At 44.8% G+C, this 24,063-nt stretch overlaps 1 long non-coding RNA gene across 11 annotated transcripts in view; it reads right to left on the bottom strand.

Annotated features, from left to right (window-relative positions):
- Positions 1 to 24,063, bottom strand: part of LOC109245840 (uncharacterized) — a 228,326-nt gene that overhangs the window by 11,395 nt on the left and 192,868 nt on the right. For 6 of the 11 annotated variants that reach the window (XR_008418719.1, XR_008418718.1, XR_008418721.1 and 3 more), the window contains 2 exons: positions 22,033 to 23,087; positions 18,000 to 18,633 (listed from right to left, as the gene is read on the bottom strand). The exons of 2 other annotated variants lie outside the window; for them this stretch is intronic. This is a non-coding gene — a long non-coding RNA (uncharacterized LOC109245840). Of the gene's footprint in view, positions 1 to 17,999; positions 18,634 to 21,791; positions 23,088 to 24,063 lie in introns of those variants that run through there. 3 more of the 11 variants (XR_008418722.1, XR_008418724.1, XR_008418717.1) reach the window with 3 other exon arrangements.

The raw sequence follows: 24,063 nt of genomic DNA, 5'->3' as shown, positions 1-24,063 counted from the left end.
GATGGGGTGCCTGGGTGGCTCAGTCGGTTCAATGTCCGACCTTGGCTCAGGTCATGATCTCATAGTTTGTGGTTTTGAGCCCTGCGTCGGGCTCTGTGCTGACAGTTCAGAGCCTGGAGCCTGCATCTGATTCTGTGTCTCCCTCTCTCTCTGCCCCTCCCCTGCTCACACTCTGTCTCTCTCTCTCTCTCTCTCTCTCTCTCTCTCAAAAATAAATAAACATTAAACAATTTTTTAAAAAATAAAACCTATTATCATGAAGAGAATTTCTGCAAGCCTGGAGCATTATCCTCCCTCCCCACCTCCTACAAATTGCAGGGCCAGGAAGGATTCCACCTGCTCAACGATGAGTAGAAAAAAAGAACAAACAAGAAAGACAAATGAAAGATGAGGAACATTCACCAACAAAATGTTGCCATGGGGCTGAGGAAAATTAGTCAAGCATATCATTCAATAAGAACCCTAATGAAACAGTCACCTTTATTAGATAAAAACACAAAGCATACATACAAGGGCTCAAGAAGGATAAGTGATGTGATAGAAAGAAATAAAACATGAGTTGGAAATTATTAGGGGAAAAGAATGAAAGAAAACTAAATCCACAAAGGCCACACATTAAGAGTCGCACGTGGGGGAATAAACACCATCGCAAACATGGTAAGGGATGCGGACAACAGAAGCAAGGAAAGGAAGGACAATGACATGGAATAAGCAGAGTTTAAAAGAATGGAAGAGGTGAGAATAGACAAGAAAGGTACAAATGTTATACTTTAAAAATAATTGGTATTTCCAAAAGAAGATGGAGAAGAAGAAGGAGAAGAAGGAGAAGGAGAAGGAGAAAGAGAAGGAGAAAAAGAAGGTGAAGGAGAAGGAGAAGAAGAAAAACTATCAGAGGATAAACCTCAACTAACTAGAAATAAATGGGGGAAAAAGACTAATGAAATTGTAGGGCTAAGATTAAAATAACAGTGGATAATGGTTCAGAATAAAAAGTAATTCAAACTCTAAATGTGCTAAATGAAATCACCAACAAAAATTTGAAGGAAAAGGCAGACAGAAGCTCAAAAATACCACTGTAGCCATGGAGGGTGAGGCAAGACATCATTTAAAGATGGAATATCGGGGCTCCTGGGTGGCTCAGTCAGTTAAACAACTGACTCTTGATTTTGGCTCAGGTCATGATCTCACAGTTCGGGAGTTTGAGCCCCACATCAGGCTCTGTGCTGACAATGGGATTCTCTCCCTCTCCCTCTCTCTCTGCCCCTCCTATGCTCTCTCTCTCTCTCTCTCTCTCAATCTCTCTCTTAAAGTAAGTAAAATAAGCTTAAACTTTTTTTAAAAAAGATGGAATATTGGGGCGCCTGGGTGGCTCAGTCGGTTAAGCGGCCGACTTCGGCTCAGGTCATGATCTCACGGTCCGTGGGTTCGAGCCCCGCGTCAGGCTCTGTGCTGAAAGCTCAGAGCCTTGAGCCTGTTTCAGATTCTGTGTCTCCCCCTCTCTCTGACCCTCCCCCATTCATGCTCTGTCTCTCTCTGTCTCAAAAATAAATAAATGTTAAAAAAAAAAAATTAAAAAAAAAAAAGATGGAATATTGAGTCATGAAATTATAAGTATACTCAACAGCTATAAGATAAACACTGAAAAATAGTAGTCAACTAAAACTGGGTTGTTGAAGCTAAGGGGAAAACGTGGAGATATTGTAGCATACCAATTTTGGGTTTTTTTTGGTAGATATTTAAATGTCTACATAGATATTTAAATGCCATACATAAATGTATAATATGCATCTTTACGTTTACAAAACGAATTCTTGAAGTATAACATTTCCAAATTATCAAAGCACACTCCAGATGCCAAGAAAATTCAATGATAGACACAGATTTTAAAAAACACCCACACAAGAGATCAAGAAAAACACAGGACTTAACATAAAATGTATTATGGAACTACAAAAACATTATTTGTTGTGATATAAATGGCCACCGCTCACTCTTTAAAAGAAAAGAGGCTCCGGGCGCCTGGGTGGCTCGGTCAGTTAAGCGTCCAACTTGGACTCAGGTCACGATCTCACGGTCCATGAGTTCGAGCCCCGCATCGGGCTCTGGGCTGATGGCTCAGAGCCTGGAGCCTACTTCCAATTCTATGTCTCCCTCTCTCTCTGCCCCTCCCTTGTTCATGCTCTGTCTCTCTCTGTCTCAAAAATAAATAAATGTTAAAACAAAAAAAAAAAAGAAAAGAGGCTCAATCACAGAGGAAAACCCCAGGTTTTTTTTTAATTTTGTTTTTTAATGCTTATTTATTTTTGAGAGAGAGACAGAGTGTGAGCAGGGGAGGGGCAGAGAGAGAGGGAGAGAGAGAATCCCAAGCAGGCTTTGTCCTGTTAGTGCAGAGCCTGATGTGGGGCTCAATCCCATACACCATGAGATCATGACCTGAGCTGAGATCAGGAGTCCTAGGTTTAAACGGACTGAGCCACCCAGGAAACCCTAAAACCCCAGTTGTACTGTGTGAATAGATGAATCTAACTCAAAATGACCAAGAAAGGTTGAATATACAAAGACAGGCAAATAAAAACCGAAACAAAAAATTGGTCAGGATCTTAAGAGATAAAATTACATTCCAGGTAAAAAGACATCAATGAATCAAAGAAGAGCATTTGAAAAGAATAAGTTTGAAGCCCTAAAAGTTATTGACTATTTGCCAAATAACAGCATTATTACTGTTATTATGTATTATTATCATATCATAAAGGAAATGAACAGGAAATACCTAGATACGTAGACACAATCATAGGGGCTTGACTTTACTCCTCTAGTCCACAAAAGAGCAAGTAAATTTGAAAAAAAGTATTTAAAAAGGTGACGGGGGCTCCTGGGTGGCTCAGCGGGTTAAGCATCTGATTTCCTCTTGGGTCACGATCTCGTGGTCTGGTCTGTGGGTTCAAGCCCCACGTTGGGGTCTGTGCTGACAGCTTGGAGCCTGGAGCCTGCTTTAGATTCTGTGTCTCCCTCTCTCTTTCTCTCTGTCCCTCTGCTGCTCGCGCTCTGTCTCCCTCTCAAAAATAAATAAACATTAAAAAAAAAAAAGTGCTCTCCAACTATGCTGATAGGGACTCCACTTCCATGATTTATCATTGAAAGTAAGAAGCAAAGTGTCAAAAAGAAAACTCTAGGTCTAGTGTGGTACTATTTATGCCCACCAAAATAATACATGTGCATATAGATATACATGTACAACCGTAAGCTTGTGTAGCACCCACCTTTCGAGAAGGACGTTAACAGCAGTTTGCATTTAGGCACGCGGACAGGAAAGCGATGATAGGTGGGTCCAGTATGAAACGGGTAGGAGAGGGCCCTGACTCAGAAATCACACATTGCTGTTTACATTCCCGCTCTGCTGCTGGTCAACTCTGCGACTGTGAGCTCACAAAAACATTTACCTCTTTTGCAACGATTTGTACGAGGACCGGAGGTGATACAGTTTACAATGGCAGACATGGAGTAGGAGCTTCATAAATGGTAGGTGTTGTTATGGACACATTTTAATATATTTTTTTAATGTTTATTTATTTTTGAGAGAGAGAGAGACAGAGTGCAAGTGGGGGGAGGGGCAGGGAGAGAGGGAGACACAGAATCCAAACAGGCTCCAGGCTCTGAGCTGCTAGCACAGAGCCCCACGCAGGGGTCGAACTCACGGACGAGATCATGACCTGAGCCGAAGTCGGACACTTAACCGACGAAGCCACCCGGGGGGCCCCTGGGCACATTTTAAAAGAACTCCATTCAGCCACGGATAAGGCCAGCTTTAGGAGGCCTTAAAACAGTTCAAGACCCAGGAAAAGCCAATGTTTCCATTCGAGGCTGAAGGCAGGAAAGAGCTGATGTCTCAGTTTGAAGGTAGTCAAGCAGGGGGAATTCTCTTACTCGGGGGACAGTCAGACTTTTTGTTCTGCTGAGGCCGTCAACTGATTTTTCCAGGCCCACCTGCATTGGGAAGAGCGATTGTTTTACTGAGCCTACTGATTCAAATGTTAATCCCATGCAAAAACACTCTCAGGGAAATACCCAGAATAATGTTTGACCAAATATCAAGGTATTTGACCAATACCTTGTTTGACCAAACAAGGTAGCTGTGGGCCAGGTAACCTGACACATAAAATTAACCATCCCACAAGGATATGGGGGTGAATAGGGAGTCACCTCGAAAAAACTAGCAAGTGTCCCTGAGAGTCTGCAATAGGTGCGAAGGCAGTTACTAGAGAACAGATTGACCCGGATCCTAACAGTACAGAACTGCAAAGTAGCCAAAGGAGAATTTACCTGGTGCTATTGATGGTGGGCGGAGGGTGGCGGGGGAGGGGGGGGAGGTGAACATGAGGTCATATTCATATGGAAGCCTTGTAAACTTGGAGTAGCATGAGAGAGGCTTGCACAGCCAATAAGGATTTAGAATGAAGGCATTATCGTCTCCATTCATCTTTTGTCCAAGCCAAACTGGATGTCACTGTGGAGCCAGTGAAGGTTAAGGGATTTGTGAAATCTGTGCAGATGTTTCTGAACGAGAAGTTCTGCTCTTCTGAATGCTGAGTGTGAGATGTCAAAGAAGTCCAGTGTGGTTCTCTTGCTATGTTAGCGTCGATCGCCCCGCCCCCAGTCCCAGGAGGAGAGCAGGGCCATCAAGAGACAGGGAGTTCCCTTCAGACTCAACTGGCCCCGTTCTTCCAGGGAGCTCCGCCCAGGGGCTGAAGTTATAAATTTAGTAGTAATTTGGCCTTATGATAATAACATGTAAAACCGTGGAACTGAATGAGACCACATAGGGCAGTGGTTCTCAGCTCTGAGTGCACGTAAGGGTCACCTGGGAAGCTTTTACAACCTGCCAAAGCCAGGGGGCACCTGGGTGGCTCAGTCGGTTGGGCATCTGACTCTTGATTTTGGCTCAGGTCATGATCCGACCACAACACAAAGAATATAATTGCTACTTTCTGTCAACTTTTTATGCTAGGCTAAAGTGTCTGCTGCTGATGTGACTTTATTCCCACAGGCCTCCTTTAATATACTGTGGTTAAAGTATGTGGTCACATACTGGTTAGAATTAACACAAATTTCATGTTAATTATTGACTGTGAAGAGCAGCTTCTTGTTTTTCTACTAACACCATTGTCAACCCGGAAACCTTGATTAGCCAACCTTGAAAAAACTGCTTCTAGAAGTTGGCAGGCAGCACAGCTTAAATTCCCAAGGGTGATTTCTCCTCTCCTTCACGTATGCCCCTGAGACGCACCCCTCTTGCCGTCTTCGTTTCTCGGTTCTCACTTCTCCACCTTGGTTCGTCTCCCCTGTGAAATTCCCGACTCCCAAAAAACTGACCCTGTATCCTCTGAAGAGAAGACTCCTACAAAACTTGACTTAAATGCTCCTGATTCCCTCCACCCAACTGTATTTCAGTTCTTGAAATAACACTGAACCTTTGAATTCCCCCCCTCACTCATTATTATACCTGGGAGTTAGTCTATAGAAAAATACCCTGTTTCTGTCGAATCCCTTACCTGGTCCAGTATGGAAGCCCAAGATGACTGACTCTTGGTCCAAAATTCTTCATAGCCAAGGACACTACATGAACCAACATATGTTCTCATGTCAAAGATGAATAAGCTTTTCAAAATGCAAATCTGATCAGCTCCCTGTGTTGCTTAGAGCCCTGCGGTGATTATCCATCGTTCTTGGAATAAAGACAGTCTTCTTCAAGAGGACCTACAAGAGGTCCTACAAGGACCCTCCTGTGCTCTGGTCACGAATCTCTCCATGCCACTCTGAAAACCATTTGTATTGCCCTTACTTTTAGTTTCTTGAGCAAGCCATTCATTCTTCCACCTTAAAGCTTTGTTCTCTTCCCAGGGGACTTTGCTGACATCTGCATTTGCCTGGTTAGCTATGCGTCATACTTCAGATCTTCACGTAATTGCCCTTTCTTCAAGGAAGCTTCCTCTACTCCAGAGAAAGTTGGATCTTCCTATTATATGTTCCCATGGTGCCATGTGATTCTCTGTTGCAGTCCGTACTCATGATGGAAGTTTCATACGTATTTTTGTGCTTATTTGATTAATGTCTATCTGCCTACTAGACAGTAGTAAAATTCATGAGAACCAGGATGGCATCTGGTGATAGATGTGTCTATCATCCAGTACAGGGTCCAAACATTTGTTGAATGAATGAATGAGCAAATGAATGGCTAAAATTGAGCATCACAGCCTACAAAAGCTAAAGATGGGTAGTTAAGGAACGAATCTCACGGTGGTGATATAAGGAAAGCAGGGAGCAGAGACAATCTCATCAAAACCTTCTCTTTTTTAAAATAATTTTTAAATTTTATTTATTTTGAGAGAAAGGGGGGTAGGGGAGGGAAAGAGAGAGAGAAGGAAAGGAAGAATCCCAAGCAGGCTTCACACTGTCAGCGCAGAGCCCAATGGGCGCCTTGTACTTACGAACCATGAGATCATGACCTGAGCTGAAATCAAGAGCTGGGCGCTCAACCGACTGAGCCACCCAGGTGCCCCTCATCAGAACCTCCTTAACGTGAGTGTGTAGAAAGGCTTCAGAGAATCCATTCATCTACCATAACTGTATGTAAAGTTATGTTCAGACATCTATTTCGATTGTATTCACTAAATAGTCACTTGGGTGCTGACTTTCCCAATAGATGAAAAACCATTACTCAAATCCAATTTCTAAACAAGGACTAGACAAATGGTCAAGAGGGAAGGCTGGTCTCTGGAATCTCTGGCTGGTGTCCTACCCATTGTCCTTCTACCAAACAATGGTAATAATAATCCATCGGAAACACCTATTTTGGGTGCCTTGTGATCCACTGGAAGATCCACTAACCAAAGTTAATTAACACCTTTAAACTGCAGGCCGTTGGGGCATCATAAAGTGAGAGCTAGCTAGTTGTCCTTCCTTGTTCCCCAGGCTCGCTGCCTCTCCTCGACTCCTTACTGGCCAATAGCTCTGAAGGCAGCACACAGCCTAGGGCTTTTCACCAGCCGTTGGCCTGTTGTCCCTAACTAATGAAGCCTCAAGCCCTTGTTGGGCCTTGTTTCTACAAGGCCGGACACCTTCTTTTAACAGGACGTACTTGAAAAACAAGATATTTTCCTTTGTACTAGAAACAAATGGTGATTAATGTCCTCATTGTAATTAATCTGTGGTGACAGATGAGTAGTATAGCAGCAGCTCTTTGGCTGCTGTGGGAGCGTTCCTTGATAGGACAGCTGGTGAGAGAGGACACCAAATTCAATTTGTTTCTCATTTGCATACATATGACAACCATCTGTGCTAACAGCAGTGTGATGTCTCCATTAGGCCCTGTGCTAGCACACAGCCTTCCTGGGCTCCCATCAGGCCTGGGCGAGGGGGAGCTCAGAGCATAAATATTTGCAGAGGAAGAGCGGTGGGCCTGATGGAACACACCGGATCATGTCCCCTTCTGACGGAGGCTCAGCACTGAACACGGGCTGAGATCCCCGTCACCGGTAGGAAGGCGATCTTCTTTTGAGGATTCTTGCTCCTTTCATCAAAAAGCCTCTACCCTCTCTGTCTCAAAGATCCAGTCGAACTACTCCTGGTCTATTCCCAACTGTCTGGTTGCTCAAACCAGCTTCACTTTGGTGCAGACCTTTTCATTTTTGTAACTGGCCCATTTATGGTAAACAAATATTCATGGAGTATCTGCAAAGTGGGGGCAACTATTCCAGGGATTCACAGGAGACAAGAGGATTTTGCTTTATGGGGTTTACATGCAGAGGTGGTCCCTGGCACTAAACAAATGAGTAAGACAAGGGTCATGTAGTGTTACATTGTAAGCAGAGAATCGGAACCGGGTGCCAGGTGGTGCGGAAGAGATAGTGGGTGTTGACTCCATTGGGTTTGGTTTTCTGACAAGTCCTCTCAGAGGAGGTGAGATTTAAGCTGCTATCTGGATGACAAGAAGGAATCAGCACCAGAACATCAAGGGAAAATACATTTTTTTTCCAAAGAAAGAGAATAGTGAGCTTGACGTGGTGAGGAAGAAGAATGGCCAGCGTGACTGAGAGGGAGTGACGTGATGAGAGCAGTGAGTCTGTCTTAGTTTCCTAGGGCTGGAGTAGTAAAGTACCATGAGCAGGGAGGCTAAAAACAACAGAAATTTATTGTCTACAATTCTGGAGGCTAGAAATCAATAACCAAGGTCTAGGGAAGACTATTTCCTTCCTTCTTCTAGCTTCTGGTATTGCCAGCAATCTTTGCTTTGTAGACACATCACTCCAGTCTCTGCCTCAGTCATCACATGGCCATCTTCTACCTATGTGTCTGTGTCTCTCTTCTTCTTTTCTTATAATGGCACCAGTCATATTGGATTAACCAGCTGGAGCACATGGGGATTTGGAAGATAGATAAGGCATGTAGGTCATAGTGTAAAAGCCATGGACGACCTTTGAAGACCTATTATAATGAAATGACAAGATCCAATGTCCATGTGGGCATCATTTTGTCCTCAATAGTTGGCAAGATGGTGCAGCATTCACTGGAAGAGGGAATATTTGGTGGGGGGTGGGGGGTGGGGATAGGGAACAAGTCTGGGAAAGAAAATCAAAGGCTGCATTTTGGATAAGTTGCATTAGAGATATCTACAAGACATCCACATGGAAGTATAAAATCAACCTCTTTGGGTGCATGAATCCAAACATCAGAGGAGAAAAGACTGGTCTTGAGATAGAAATTTGGGAGTCATCAGCCTCAAGAGATTTTTTAAAGTCCATGGTGCTAAATGAGATTTCTGTCCAGAAAGGGAGGAATATAGAAAAACAAAAATGAAAACGAAAACAAGGACTCCACCCCAAACCCAGAGAAACACTATGACTCTTCGTTTCCTCCTGTCTCTGTCCTTGGGGTCATCAGGTCTCACGGTTGAGTGCCCTTCCTTACTATGGATGACTTTACTCTGTGAAACACTGTGTGTGGTAAGGGCCAAGGTTTGGCTGACCCCTCTCTGTTTCATGCCTCATCCCACCCATAATTCATCCTCATTTCCTTTTGTCCTGGTGCTGCTCCATGACGAGAGGGGTCCAGGTTCAATGTCTTCATAGTCATACACCAGAACTGTTGACATTTTGGGCTTGGTAATTCTTTGCTGAAAAGGATCGCCTTCGATACTGTAAATGTTTAGCAGTATCCCTGACCTCTGCCCAGTAGGTGCCAGCAGTGTCTCCCCACCCCCAGCTGTGACAATTAAAAATGTCTCCGGACATTGAGAAATGTTCTCCGGAAAATGAGCGTAGGCAAAATGACCCCCACTTAAGTACCACTGCCACAGACATAACACAGGACTCTAAATACAGGAGACACTCATTAAATATTTGCCATTGATGGTGACGGCAATTATATCCTGGCACATGGCTTCCCTTCACCTTACTCCATCCACTAGAGGAAATAGATTCTTTATTAAAAATCTTGTAAAATAGCATCAGAATTTCTCATTAGTCTCTGGCCAGGCCTCCAGACTCCAGACTTCTCCAGAGTTAAAGACAAATGTGTGAGGAGTCAGAATGAGGTGTGAAAGGGAGTTATTCATTCAGCCAGTCAACAAATGGCAAAGTTAAACAACAATTGAATTTTAAAAAAAGCCCTTCTGCGACCAAAGCCTGGTTTGATAAGATAGGGGAGGTTATTACCTAAGAAAAATTGCTACCACACATTCTGGTGACTTTGCGTCCTAAGTAAAAAGTCATCTTTAGCACAACAGATATCCTTTTAAAATTTTATCAACCAGAAAAATAGAGGGGGGAGAATGCAAACCAGACCATTAAAATGTAATCTAGAGCCTACAAATTAATAAAATGGTAGCACGATCAGATTGAAATGGCATGGAATCAAATGATATGTAGCTGTCTTTACAGTGCATTGTAGCTCCTGAAACCCTAAAGATTGAGTACATGTATGGAACATGCCGGCAGCATGGAGAACATAGCAGTCTTTCCTGGTGGCCCCCAGGACAGTCGTAGGGGCGCCTGGGGGGCTCCATCAGTTCAGCATCCGATTTCGGCTTAGATCATGAACTCACGGTTCAAGAGTTTGAGCCCTGCATCGGGTTCTGTGCTGACACAGATTCTCTTTCTCTCCCTCTCTCTCTGCCCCTTCCCCACTCACACTTTCTCTCTCTTTGAAAATAAATAAATTAACTTAAAAAAAAAAAGAATTGACAACAGTTTATTCTTTCACATCTGTCGGTTAGATGGATGGTTCTATTTCTTTTGGTTTTGACAGGAGTATTACAAAGTCTCAAATGGCCAGGCCCACATAGCTGGCCACGGATGCTTACTGGGAGCTCAGCCGGGGCTGTTGGTGAAGGTTCTCGGTTCTCCTCTATGGGGTCCCTTCCACATAGCTGCTTGGTCTTCCTTACAACATGGCAGCATCTTTCCAAGAAGGAAGTTGCAAAAGGAAGTATTCAGAAGCTGTCAGTCTGTTAAAGCCTGAACTCGAAAGAACCAGAATGTTACTTTACCTGTATTCCTTTGTTCTTCACCGTAACAGTTACAGGGCCAGCCTAGATTCACCTGAGGACCTCACCCCCCTTCCAATATATCTGTCACACAAGTTCTTGGGTAATAATTGGCACCGATAGTGTAAATGACCTGTTTATTAATTGCACTGATAACCGGATGATTGCACAAGGGAAAGGGATCATGTCGTGTCATTGTAATCAGCCTTCAAAGGTCATCTGTGGCTCTTACACTATGATCTGCATGCCTTACGTGGCTCTCAAACTCCCATGTGCTGGGGCTGATTAACGTCCAATATGACTGCTGTCGGTTTAAGAAGAGAAGAGACACGCAGACACACGGGGAGAAGACGGCCATGTGATAACAGGGGATACACGGAGAGATCATCTCTGGACACTAGCAGCCACAACAGACTCATCATTCGACTCCGTACCCAACCACTCTGGTGTATTTCGAGGCTCGTCCTGATCCACACCTGTGCCTTTCTCCTCTAGAGCCCAGTGTTGTCACATTGTAGGAGCCCTGGATGCAAAAGAAAGAGAGGGCTTGCCTTCCCGCAAGTGTATATGGGCATGTGCCGACTACATACACCTATATGAAGTTAAGGAGTGATCAGAGGGCCAGAAAGAATGACTCTCTTTCTAACAGCATTTGGCTTGGAGCACCAATTATTCCCCACGCTGCTGTGACAAGGACACACACATAGCAAATGTCCAAGAGCCATATTCATCTAATCAAGTTCTTAATAAAATTCCATTTCCCATCCATTTTCTGACATTTACTCAAGGAAGGAGTAAATAGCGGATGCTCTTTCTTTTAGAAATTCCTGCTTCATACGGCTAGTACCAAAATTAAAAGAAAGAATATAAGATTGCTTTCCATAGAGTGAGTGTTCAAGAATGTTAGATGGTGATGAAAATAGCTGAACCCCGGTGTCTGATGTAGTAAGTGCTTAATAAAAGGCAGCCAGTATTGTTAAAGAAAAGCTCTTTTAGGGGAAGGATGGTAAAGGAATAAAAGAAGGTTGCAGTCCTTCTGAATGGGGAGGGGGGAACATAACGGCTAAGAAGCTTGGGGTCAGGAGAAGGGTGATGCTCTGTCTGCCTCAAGAGGCATTTGACAGAGCTCTCTTTAATACCAAATTATCAGAGACAGTTTTGGGATTTTCATTGGCACAGACACACTTCCCCCCTGAGCCCCGGAATAAATACTTAGCAGGTCAAAGATCAGTTCATTAATCTCCTCACTTGTCTGTTTGTTTGGACATACGGATGCGCCATTGTGAAGGCAATTTGAGCGAAGGCTGAAAGAAATTAAGACCCGGGAAAATGTGCATTCTAACCCATTTTAGTACCATCGCAGTGAACAGAGGGATGTGTGAGAGGGGGACAAAGGCTTTAGATGCAAGTCTCTGCTTTTTCAAAAAAAATTATCTGTAATCAAAATTAGAAGCTCGTGACTGGGTTCTGTTCTTCCCCATGTTCGTTTACGCAACTCGCCTTCTAGCTGGCGTTTGATCAACTTTTCTTTCCCGAGTGAATTTTTATTTTGCTCCATTAGGCAAAGCCTGTCAAGCACATCTTTAACCGTCTTGGAGGGGCCCCGTAGAAGCCTTATTCTAAGAGACGTGGAAGTAAGAGCGGAGGAAAGACACGTTTTCCGCGGAAGGGCACTGAGGGTGATTTTGACTAGAGTTATCCTCATGAGACACAGTGTCATTTTTACGAATTGCCAAGACACCTCTCCGTTTGGATCCAAATGACCTGAAAACAGTCAGCTGCCCTGGAGTCTTTCTGGGGCAAAAGCCTTGAGGAAGAGGATTAGCGACTGGCTGCAGTTCACATCTGTAGACTGGAGGACAGCAAAGAAGACAGAGCTCCTATGCTCACTCTCTACGTCTTTGGAGGTAGCATTGGGCAGACTTCAAGGCGACCCCCCATGATCCCTGCCTCCTGACGTTCGCACAGCTGTGTCATCTCTTCTCCTTGAGTTTGGGCAGGACCTGTGGCCTGCTTCTAATCAATAAAATATAGAAAAGGTGAGGGGATATCACCCCCATGATCGTGATACACTGAGTTTCTGCTAATTTTTACGGCAGCGATGGGAAATGGATAGATAGGACCTCTTCCACGGATCTGGTGTTTGGTGGGTGGTTGGGTTTGGTTGTTCTGGGGTCCTCAGCTCTACAGCACCCCCAACTCCAAGCAGTCCCGGCCTGGTATGTGCCTGGAGTCAAGGCTCCAAAGTCCAGAGCGAGGGCAGAGTTCCAATGCGTGCTTTTAGTTCTCTTCTCAAGCCGAGTTTATGACCGTTCCATCGCCCAGAGTAGGTCATAAGGCCAACCTAGATTCACAGGTGGAGATAAAAATCTCCAACTTAAAAATTTTTTTTTGAAGTTTATTTATTTTTGAGAGAGAGAGAGAGAGCGCGAGCGAGCAGGGGAGGGACAGAGAGAGAGAGAGAGAGAAAGAGAGAGAGAGAGAATCCCAAGCAGGCTCTGCAATGTCAGTGCAGAGCCGGATGTGGGATTCAAACCCATGAACTGTGAGATCATGACCTGAGCCAAAACCAGGAGTTGGACAGTTAAGTGACTGAGCCACCAGGTGCTCCTAAAATCTCCAACTTTTGATGAGAGAAGCTACGATGTAACACAGAAGGTTACGGAAAATAGAGACATACCTGTGGCCAACTTACAATCTACCAAATGCTCTAAGACGTAGCCTAGCATATGAGCCAAAATACATACTATGAAAGGGCACCATTCTCATCCCCGAGACTCGGATGGTATGGGGGACCAAGTCTCTGGGCCACAGCCTAGGACTTATACTTCACATGAAAGTTCCCTCCATCACACTGCCCCTCCATCTGTGACGGAAACAAGAAACAGAGCCTTTTCCCTACCTCCTCCCTCAGCCCCCACATGCAGGAAACAGAGCGTGCCAACATGCCCCAGGGCCTCGTCAGCCCAAGGAAATCCCTGACCACATAATAGAGAAGGAGTAGAAACTATTACAGACTTGTAATCCTCATCCAGACAGAGGGTCAAGGTTCCACCCTCTGGTGATGGACATAACATGGCCATGAGGGCCACACCCCAGATTCCGGGGACATCCCTGTATTCTAATTTCACAAATAAGAAAATTGAAATTCAGAGAAATGAAAACGCTTGCTCAAATTCACAAAGAGGCAGAGCTGAGCTACATCCAGAACTACGAACTTTGGGGAGGGTAGTAAAATATGAGGCAAGCAGAAAGACGCACACTCAAACTGGACAGTATTGATTCCCAACTGAAAGCCTTCCCGCACCGCCAGCCCCCCTGCAATCACAACACCTTGATTTTATTTTGGCTTCCACCCCTCTCTCCCTATGGTTCAAGAAGGGCCGCTGGTACCCCAAATTTCGGCAATAAATCTAGGACCCTTTTCTCTTTGAAATTAGTTCCATCATAGGCCTGGACAAGGCCAGCTTTACGGGCATGTAACCTGCACAGTTGCACAGGGCGTTGGCCTCAGAAGGACCCCACACTTGGTTTAATGCTTCGCTGCGATCTTGAAATTCTTAATAACTGTTGGACAAGAGATGCCACACTTTAATTTCGCACTGGGCCCCACAAATTATTACAAATTATATAACTAGGCCCACATGTGTATGCTACCATTCTGGCGAACGCGGTGCGGAGAAACCTTGTTGGGAGACTTCTAATAAATATGATTATACACAACTGTGCTCCCTCTCCTTCTGCATGTGATGTCTGGAGCTACTGCAGCCCTGTTGCACCCTTGAGGGAAGCTAAACTTGCCACATCAGAAAGATGGAAGGAACCTGGGTCTTTCTGACACCACCGATGCCATATGAGATTATAAGTCTTCTTTTTTGTTTTTTTACAAGTTGAGAAAAGTAATCTCACCCTACGCAAAAGGTCATTGAAATATATCTTCTGTGACAAAAGCAAACAAACAAGCGAAAACATCAACAAAGTAATGTCGATATAGTCCCTGGGAATCATCTGAAAGCCAGAGATTGGAGGCTACTTAATTCATGTCTGCATTCACACCTCACTAAACCAAGACATGTGTCCTATACCCGGACCAGCAACTATCAGAAGTAAATTAGGACCTAGGTCTTTCCATAGGAATGCGAAATCATGGCAACGAACTAATTATAATGACTTCTGCTTCTGGGGAGATGAGTAAATGTACTTCTCCCACTCAGTACAAGGACAGTAAAAGAGCCTGAAGGTGAAGAGAAGAAGGGGGGCTGCTGAGGACCCCAGAACTGGAGGCACAGCATAGTAGTGAGGCCCCGATTTTCTTTTTGTATCATATGTTCTAGCCTTGGGGCTGGAGAAGCCAGCAGGAGACGGCGACAGACTCACAAAGAGCCTACCCTCGCCAGTCAAAGGAGCAGAAAGGGGCAGTGTAACAAGACAGAAAACTTTTAGGCAATGACCTGTCTACTCCAGCCAGATGCCGTAGAAAAGAACTGTGGCCCCACCCCAACCCCAACTGCAAAGGGGGCTAGGTGCCCACCTCCACTGTAATAACGTGCCCAACTTCCCCAGTGCACCCCCCGGGCACTGCCACAATAAGGCAGTAAGGAGCAGGACTTCTATCCCCACGGGCTGGTGAGAAGCCCGTCGGCCCCTCACAGTGTCTGTGGAGACCACGGGGGAACTAGAAATCCTATGACCCCCGGGGGGTGAGGAGGAATCCACCTGCTCCCCTAAGCATCAATGGACACCTGCATTTTCATCTCCATCTGGCAGAAACATGAACACAGCCCCTGTCCCCTGCCACAGCAGTGTCAGAAAAAAACCCAGTTAAACCAGAAAGTTTAAATAAGACCCAGAGCTTCATATCGTAACACAAAAATATCTGGGTTTCAACTGAAAACCATTCACTGTATCAGGAACCAGTGAGATCTCAAAGGGAGTACCAGAAGACAGCACCAACATAGAAGATGTTAAAATAATCAGGCAGGGGTATCCGGGTGGCTCAGTCGGTGAAGCATCCGACTTGGGCTCAGGTCATGATCTCGCGGTTGGTGGGTTCGAGCCGCATATCGGGCTCTGTGCTGACAGCTCGGAGCCTGGAGCCTGCTTCGGATTCTGTGTCTCCCTCTCTCTCTGCTCCTCCCTGCTTGTGTTCTGCTTCTCTCTCTCTCTGAAAAATAAATAAACATTAAAAAAAATTTTTAATAATAATCGGGCAGAAGCAGCCTTAATAAAAATGCTTCAATGAGCAATTACAAAAAGCCTAAAACAGATGCAGAAACAAAAAGCCTCCACCAGGAAATGGAACCGAATGGCAGATTTAAAATGGGAAAATACAGTTAATATAAAAAGTAAAGAAAGAAAATTCATTGATAAAATCTCCGTGGATGGGCTCAATACCAGAATCGGAGAGAGGAAAGAATCAGTGAATTGGAAGACAGAACAATAGAAATCCAATCTGAACAACAGAGAGATAACAGAGAGGAAAAAAAAAAAAAAGCAGAATTTCAGGGACTGGTAGGACTATAATAAGTAGATCTCAGGGCACTTGGGTGGCTTAGTCGGTTAAGCCTCTGACTTCTGCTCAGGTCACGATCTCATGGTTTGCGAATCTGAGCCCTGCATCAGGCTCTGTGCTGACAGCTCAGAGCCTGGAGCCTGCTTGGGATTCTGTGTCTCCCTCTCTCTGCCCCTTCCCCGCTCATGGTCTGTCTCTCTCTCTCAGTCAAAAACTAAATAAAACCTTAAAAAAAATTAAAAAAAAAAACGTTAAAGGAAAGAAGGAAGGAAAGAAAAGAAAAGAAGAAAAGAAAAGACAAGAAGAAAAGAAAAGGAGAAAAGAAAAGACAAGAAGAAAAGACAAGAAGAAAAGAAAAGAAGAAAAGAAAAGAAGAGAAGAGAAGAGAAAAGAAGAGAAAAGAAAAGAACAAAAGAAAAGAAGAGAAGAGAAAAGAAGAGAAGAGAAAAGAAAAGAAAAAAGAAAACAAAAGACAAGACAAGACAAGACAAGACAAAACAAAGAAGATCTCACGTTCACGCCATTGGTTATTCTGGAAGGAGAGAGAAGTACTTGAGAAAATAATGGCTGAAGGTTTCCCAAATCTGATGAAAGAAATAAACGTAGAGTTCAGGATGCTGGGTGAATCCCAGCAGACGGGCAGATGATCTTTTCAGACCGATTGCGTCTAGATCCTACTGATGGGATCTCACAGTTATATTTAATACCCATTTGTCACGGAGATCGGTCAGGAGGCAAGCCAAGGGCTTGTTGGAAGGACGTACCCCTGACCTTCATCAGTCACCCCAGAGGCTTTCCACACACAGACAATCTAAGGAACATTTGGTGCCTTCATGCCAATCCAGCTGTGAGTCAAGTCCTCTTAATGCCTCGGTCCTCAGAGAGAGGTCCTGGGAGGAACACAACAGATCACCTGGGAGTTTCTTAGAGCCACATCACAGACTGGATTGGAGTCTGTGCCCGCAAGACCCCCAGATCCACATTCCAGTGCGAAAAGCCCATTTGACCTACTTACTCCTGTCCTGCAACCAAAGGGACACCCTCACGCTCCTCTTACATAAAAATTCTAGGATTCCCTATAAACTGCAGGCGAGAAGCAGACCAGAGGAGAAATGAAATCCTAAACCATGGAAAGTACTGGACTAAGACGCTGGAGTTTTGGCCTCCATCCTGAACCTTTGTATCTACGGATCACCAAAGCTGCTGCCGGGCGGTATTTACAAGATGGCCGTTCCTCGTGTTTATTTGGTTTCCTCATGCATTTTGCACTGAAAACGAACTAGGAAATCAGAGACCGCTTCCTATTCTGAATATCCTCTGATTCCATTACATATGAATCGGATTACCCATTAGTAGGTAGGCGAAGCCTGTGCACAGAGAAGTTAATTGTAAGATCCAAACCGTGCCTGGTGTATAATTATGGCAAGAATATTTTTTAATCTAACTGTAATTCCATTTAGGAATTTGGATGACTTGAGCTTTGCGCCTGTAGCTTATAATATCACCAGAAACCCTTCACGGCACTGGAACCCTGTAAGTCGGTTACCTGCCGATGCTCAAATACATACATATATAATTTTAATGGTGCCCATTATACACAGGCTTCCATTATAGCACTATTTCCACTCAGTCATAATTTTATGAAAAATTCCCCTATTGGCTAAAATTTTCCAGGCTTAATCATACTCTGGAGGTGAACTTTTTTCAATTAATCTCCACTTAAGCCAATTTTGAGCTCTTTGGATGAAGGAAAAATATATATGCCAGACTCTTAAAAATAACTGTCAAGCGGGTTCCTTTTTTTTAAATGTTTATTTAACACACTAACATTCACACTTCACAAGACTGACGTGCCGGCATCTCAATTTCCAGATGACGGAGGCAGAGGTGTTTTATTATTATTATTTTGTTTGTTTGTTTGCTTAGAACCCCCCCCCCCCCCCCGCAATAGCTTGCTCAGTTATCTCCTCTGCCATGGAGAATTATAGACAAGTCTGTAAAGCAGGTATTTTATTTTAAGCTTGTCGGGGCACTTAGCATCCACGAAACCGAATTCAGCTAATACACATCAACTCTCCTTCTTACGACCCTGGCAAAGTTTTCCAATTTGGGACTAATGAGAAGAAAGTCATTTGGATTATTGATCCAGTGTGAGTCATCTAGAATGGGGAAAGAATGGGTAATTACCACTGTTTTGAATCACCTCCATTTATTTATTTATTTATTTCTAAACTTTATTTTGGAACTTCCAGCCTCTGTTGATTATGTTATTTCTCCAGAGGAAAACAGCCTCTGAGTGATCCCTCTGAGCAACTGAGAGGCAAAGCCTTCTAGCTTTTGGTCACGTCTCTGATTCTTTGGTTTTCTTTCTCTAGCAAATGCTTTGTATTCAGTCTGTACAGCTTCATTTGGTTGATTGGGAGCGGGAAGTTTGCCACAACACACACAGCCATCCTCTGCAACATGGCCAGAAAGGGCAGGACAGGAATGAATTCTTTGCTGGATTCCTTATGTCCAGGTCTTGGGTCTTGGTGCCGATTGACAATGGATGGGGACTTTCTTCTCGATTCCAAAGAAGTCTCTTAGCACAGTTATGTAGAAAGGATTAAAAAAAAACAAACCCTAATGAATTTTAATTGTCCTTTCTCCAAGCTGAAGTTTTCATAGGTTGCTTAAGGAAGAACCATGTCTGAGGACCTCTAACTGGGTGAGGACAGTCTTCTGCAGGAGGGCTAAGATGCCTTGGCCTGTTGACTTCTGGTCTCCCTACATTTTCCTTGTCATCCTTGACTTCTCAATGTTTTCTGCACAACAAGCACACTGAGCTTTTGGTCCTAGAGCATGCGATGCTACCTCCTGCCACAGGACCTTTGCATAGGCCATTCCTTTTGGCTACAACATCCTTACCACTCGTCTTCTGGTGAACCTGCTGTTTCTTCAGGAAAGTCCCCACTGACTGTCCCCGTTAGGTCAACCTCCACACCCCCAATGTCTGTTCTCACACCACCATACACTTCCCTTTGATGGTACTTGTCACTGTGATATTCTCACATTGACTTCTGTGATTTTTCTTCTATTAGTAACTTTATTCCTACTGGCTCCATGAGGGTCCAGACCATGTACACTCCCAACGCCTGACATGAGACCTTACACATAGTAGGTGCTCAGTAATTATTTCTTGGATAGATGGACGGATGAATGAATTTACTTTGGAAATTCCCTGGAGGGGAGTCATATACTGCCAAATACCTTGGCATCCGAAGAATTTGTCTGGTCTGGTTTATGATGTTGTTCCAACGTTGGCATGTAAGACCCATGAAATGAGAGCATGGACAGAGAGGAAACAGGGCAAAGAGGACCTGAGAAAAACCCTCAGTCAAGGGCTAGGTAAAACATCTCCTGAGTGATATTGTAAACCTGAAAGTTGACCTTAGAGACTGTCTCTCAGATTTTACAGATGAAGAAACGGAGGCCCAACTTTCCACCAGGAGTTACTGATGGACCACACCCCTCCTAACTTCATCCGTCCCTGGTCCGCTGCTCTCGTGAAGAGGTGGTCCTTGGCAGAGGTGAAGAAACGGAATGGAGGGCAGAACTTAACAGTAGTGGGAGCCCTGAGCTGCGGAGACCACAGGAGAGGAAGAGAGTAATGAAATCATACGGAACCCAAAGGGTCCCTGAGGGCTATGGCTAGGGAAGAAATTGGACTTCCTTCCCCTGCTCATAGATCCAACGTAGAAAGCTTTACTAGGAAATCCCTGAAGGAAGAATTGCAATCTTTTCTATCATCCCCAGTGAACCCTTTAGTCTATAATCTGTAAAGACAAAGGCAGTCAGATAGAAGAAGGTACCCAATTATCACGGATTCTCTCAGTAGAGCTGAGCAGCTTAAGGCATAGGTTCTAGGCCAGGCTCCTGAGGGTGAACCTCACCAACTGGGTGATTTTGATCAAGCCCCTTAACCTCTCTCTGACTCAGTTTTCTCATCTATGACATGGGAATAATTGAACCTGTATTTTTTAGGGTCAGTACGAGGATGACATATAATATGATTATAAAGTACCTATGCATGACACCTAAGAAACGCTTGGTATGACCTATTATTCAACACTCAACGGATTTGTACTGAGTGCTTACCAGGTGCCTATAGGGGACGAGGTCAGGTCGTGGGGGCATGGGTCTTACATTATAACGGGGGAAGAAAGATGAATTTGAGAAACAGGAGATTTGCAGAGTAGGCTCAGAGCCCTGAAGAAAGTATTACGGAAGTGGAAAGGAAGGAGGAATTGGCCACTTTCAAATAGGTTGGATCAGGAGATCCTCTTTGAGGACACGGCATTGGACGTGAAGGATCCAGCCACGGAAAGAGGTGAGGAAAAGTGTTCTCGCCCAGCAAATGCCAGAAATGGAAAGTCCAAAGTCTTGAGATGGAAACGTCCTTATGCCCGGGGCCATGAGAAGCTGGAAGTTTCTCAGCTGGAGTGAGACAGGATCTGAGTTATGTTTTTTAAAAAAAAAATTTTTTTTTAACGTTTTATTATTTATTTTTGAGACAGAGAGAGACAGAGCATGAACGGGGGACGGTCAGAGACAGGGAGACACAGAATCTGAATCGGGCTCCAGGCTCCGAGCTGTCAGCATGGAGCCCGACGCGGGGCTCGAACCCACATACCACGAGATCGTGACCTGAGCCGAAGTCGGACGCTTAACCGACTGAGCCACCCAGGCGCCCCCTGAGTTATGTTTAAAAAAAAAAAAATCCCTCTGCCCCAAACCCAGAGAATGTACACCACCACCAGTGAGCCCTATGGGTTTGGGGAGATAAGGATGTGTCCATGCAAGGTCATCAACTCTCACAACTGTTCCACTCTGGTGGGGGATGTTGAGAGCCCACGAGCCCATGTGAGCGGGGGTGGGTTATGTGCAGGGGCGTGTGGGAAAAGTCTCTGTACCCTCCACTCAATTTTGCTGTGAACCTAAAGCTGCCCTAAAAACAAACTCTCAGTTAAAAAAAAAAAATTAAACTAGTTAATTGGGGGAAAAAAAGTAGAAAATTTTGGTGTAAATTCTGGTGTAGAAAACAGGTTTTAGTGGGGCAAGAGCCAAGGCAGAGAGACCAGTCAGGAAGCTAGCAGAGAAGGCGAGGTGAGGGAAGGAGGGGTGGTGGATGGCATGGGGTAGATGGACAGGGTGAGCAGGGAGAGGGAGCCCATGTGGTCAAGATAAACTTTAGAGGTAGAAGCAAGAGGGCCAGCAGTGGGGAAGGGGGGGGGCGGGGAGGTGGGAGGCAAAAGGGAGAAATCGGAGATGAGTCCTAAGTGTTGGTCTTGAACAACTGGAAATAGGGGTCCTGTTTATCGAGACGGAGACAATCGGGACGAGAGACCCTGGAGATTATAGTGTTCGCCTTTGTTCTTACAATGAGGGAGGTGGATCTGGGGTTCCAGAATTGTGTGGTGTTCAATAAAATATGCCCCATCTCTTAAGAGTTTTAAGGACAGAGAAAGTACTGGGGGGACCTGTGCGGGGCTCAGTCGGTTAAGCGTCTGACTTCAGCCCAGGTCGTGATCTCATGGTTTGTGAGTTCAAGCCCTGCATCAGGCTCTGTGCTGTCAGCATGGAGGCTGGAGCCTGCTTCGGATCTTCTGTTCCCCCCCTCTTCCTCCCTCTCCCCCATTTGCACACAATCTCTCTCTCCCAAAAACAAACAATAAAAACAATTAATTAAATAAATATTAATAAATTATATTAATAAAGTAATTTGCTAATATAAATAAATAAAAGTAGTTTACGAGGTTTTTAGAAATCTTATTTTATACCAGGTGATAAAATCTGAACAACTCAATGCCACTTTCACGGAAGCATTTTCTTCTAACGGAAACACAGTTACAAGAACGCTAGACCAGGAGTCTTAGGAAAGATGTCATTCCCACTCAGCCACTAAAAATCACCTGCCCTTTCTGGGCTTTCACTGATTTACCTGGAAATGGAGGGCTGTGGGGCACCATGTCCTTTCCGGATGTCACATTCCATCAAATGTTGGCCGGAGCGAGATACACTTTTCCGACATTGACAATGAAGGTGATGCGCCCTGCATCCATCCATTTGCATTTTGTGGTTTTGGATTTCCCAGATGCTCTGCAGTGTAGACCATCGCTCTCATAGCCTGTCAGCTTAAGAGCCCTTATTCGCCATGCTGCACAAGCAACTCAGCATAAACGTTGTCGGGGGCCACATGTCCTGGAGAGAAGTCATTTTCAACCAAGAGGGCCTCAAGTCACAAGACTTTCCAGCTTTGATTCACTTTGGGCAGCTGCCCGGAGAGCCTGGAACCACAGAACCGCCCCGTGGGGGACCGTACTATGTGGGAGGCAGTGGGTTATCAGCCTTGTAAACTCACTTTGTAACAAGCACACGGCTTTGACTTGACATGAAGGCAAAAATCAGGGCTACAAAATGGTGAGCCATGAGAAAGGAGCAAGGCAGGGTGGCTAAGCGTGAGAACAGCCGGCTAGGGGCAGAGTCTGGGCTTCGTTCCCACCGCCCCACTAACCAGGTGTGTGTGTCTTTGGGCAAGTCATTCCGGGAGGCTCGGTCTCCTCAACTGGAAAATGCTGTGTGCTTGGACGGTTCTCTCTCTGGTCTCTTAGCTTGGAGATTCCACGAGCAATTGCGGGGCCTCATGGATGCTGTGGGCACAGCACAAGAGAACAGTATAACAGTATCGTTTGGCCCAATTACTGGACTTGACACTTCCTGTTCATGCCCTGGGAAAGAATTCTCAGGCAAGGAGGGGTGAAGCTCATAGAGGTGCTAATGAAGGGTTTCACCTTTCCCTAAAGGGTCTTTGGGTGAGATCCAGGACAGGTGGCAGCTAGAGGGGAGTGGTGATTAGGAAGGCATCATCAGGTGGTACCTGCAGGGTGAGGTATTGACTTTGCCCTTCTCTGTAGTAGGAAAATGAACAGATGGAGTGCTAGACCCCCACATCTTATTAACTTAACCTTGAATGTGCAGACAGGCAGAAGCATAAACCTGTAACCAAAAATAGCATTTATTATCGATGTCTTCCTTAAAAAAAAAAAAAGGCAAATCCCATATTATTTTCCTGGGTTGATCATCTCCATGGTCTCTTAAAACATATAGTTGGAACTGGAGGATAGGATTCAGAGAGAGAGAGTTGTTTTCCCTCTGGGCTTTTTCTTTTCTTTTCTTTCTTGAAGTAGGTTTCACGCCCAGCATGGAGCCCAACGTGGGGCTTGAACTCACGACCCTGCAATCAAGACCTGAGCTGAGATGGAGAGTCAGACGTTTAACCGACTGAGCCACCCAGGTGCCCCTCCTTTGGGTTTTTTAAAATGGAAATGAATGGGGGGCCTCAGTGGCTCAGTTAGGTGGGCGTCCGACTTTGGCTCAGGTCATGATCTCACGGTTCGTGGGTTTGAGCCCCAAACGGAGCTCTCTGCTGTCGGCACAGAGCTCACCTTAGATCCTTTGTCCCCCTCTGTCTCTGCCCCTCCCCTGCTCACATGCTCTCTCTCAAAAATAAATTAAAATGTAATGAAACTAAAATGGAAATTAAAAAAAAATAACATAAGTTTAAAAATAACGAAAATAAAATGGCAGTTAATGATCAGTGTTTTGTCAGTGCAACACTCCTTACCGTGAAGTCCGTGACTTTGTGAGCCATTCTGATTTCGAACATTCCTAAATGTCGGCAACCATCCGTGTCCTGGAAGCATTTCATGTGGGAGATGATGGCTCTATTAGGGGTTTTATGTGCTAACCCAGGGCAGAGACTAGCTATTACTTCCTGAATCCTGCTATTTCTCCTGTTTATTTATTCAACAAATGTCAACGAGTATGTCTGATAGTCCATGCGCTCTGCCAAGGACTGGGGACAAAGTGACACGGTACTGACAAGTCCCAGCTCTCTCCTGCTTCTTATGTAAATTCGAATTCCTCTGCTATTTTTCAAGTTCCCCTGTAACATGGCTCCAGTCTATCAACT

The sequence above is a fragment of the Panthera pardus genome, unplaced genomic scaffold (assembly GCF_024362965.1).
Source record: "Panthera pardus isolate Hobbes unplaced genomic scaffold, ASM2436296v1 HiC_scaffold_3, whole genome shotgun sequence".
Lineage (NCBI taxonomy): Eukaryota > Metazoa > Chordata > Mammalia > Carnivora > Felidae > Panthera > Panthera pardus.
Note: the sequence above shows the minus strand (reverse complement) of the source record. Positions and strands in the feature narration are given on the sequence as shown.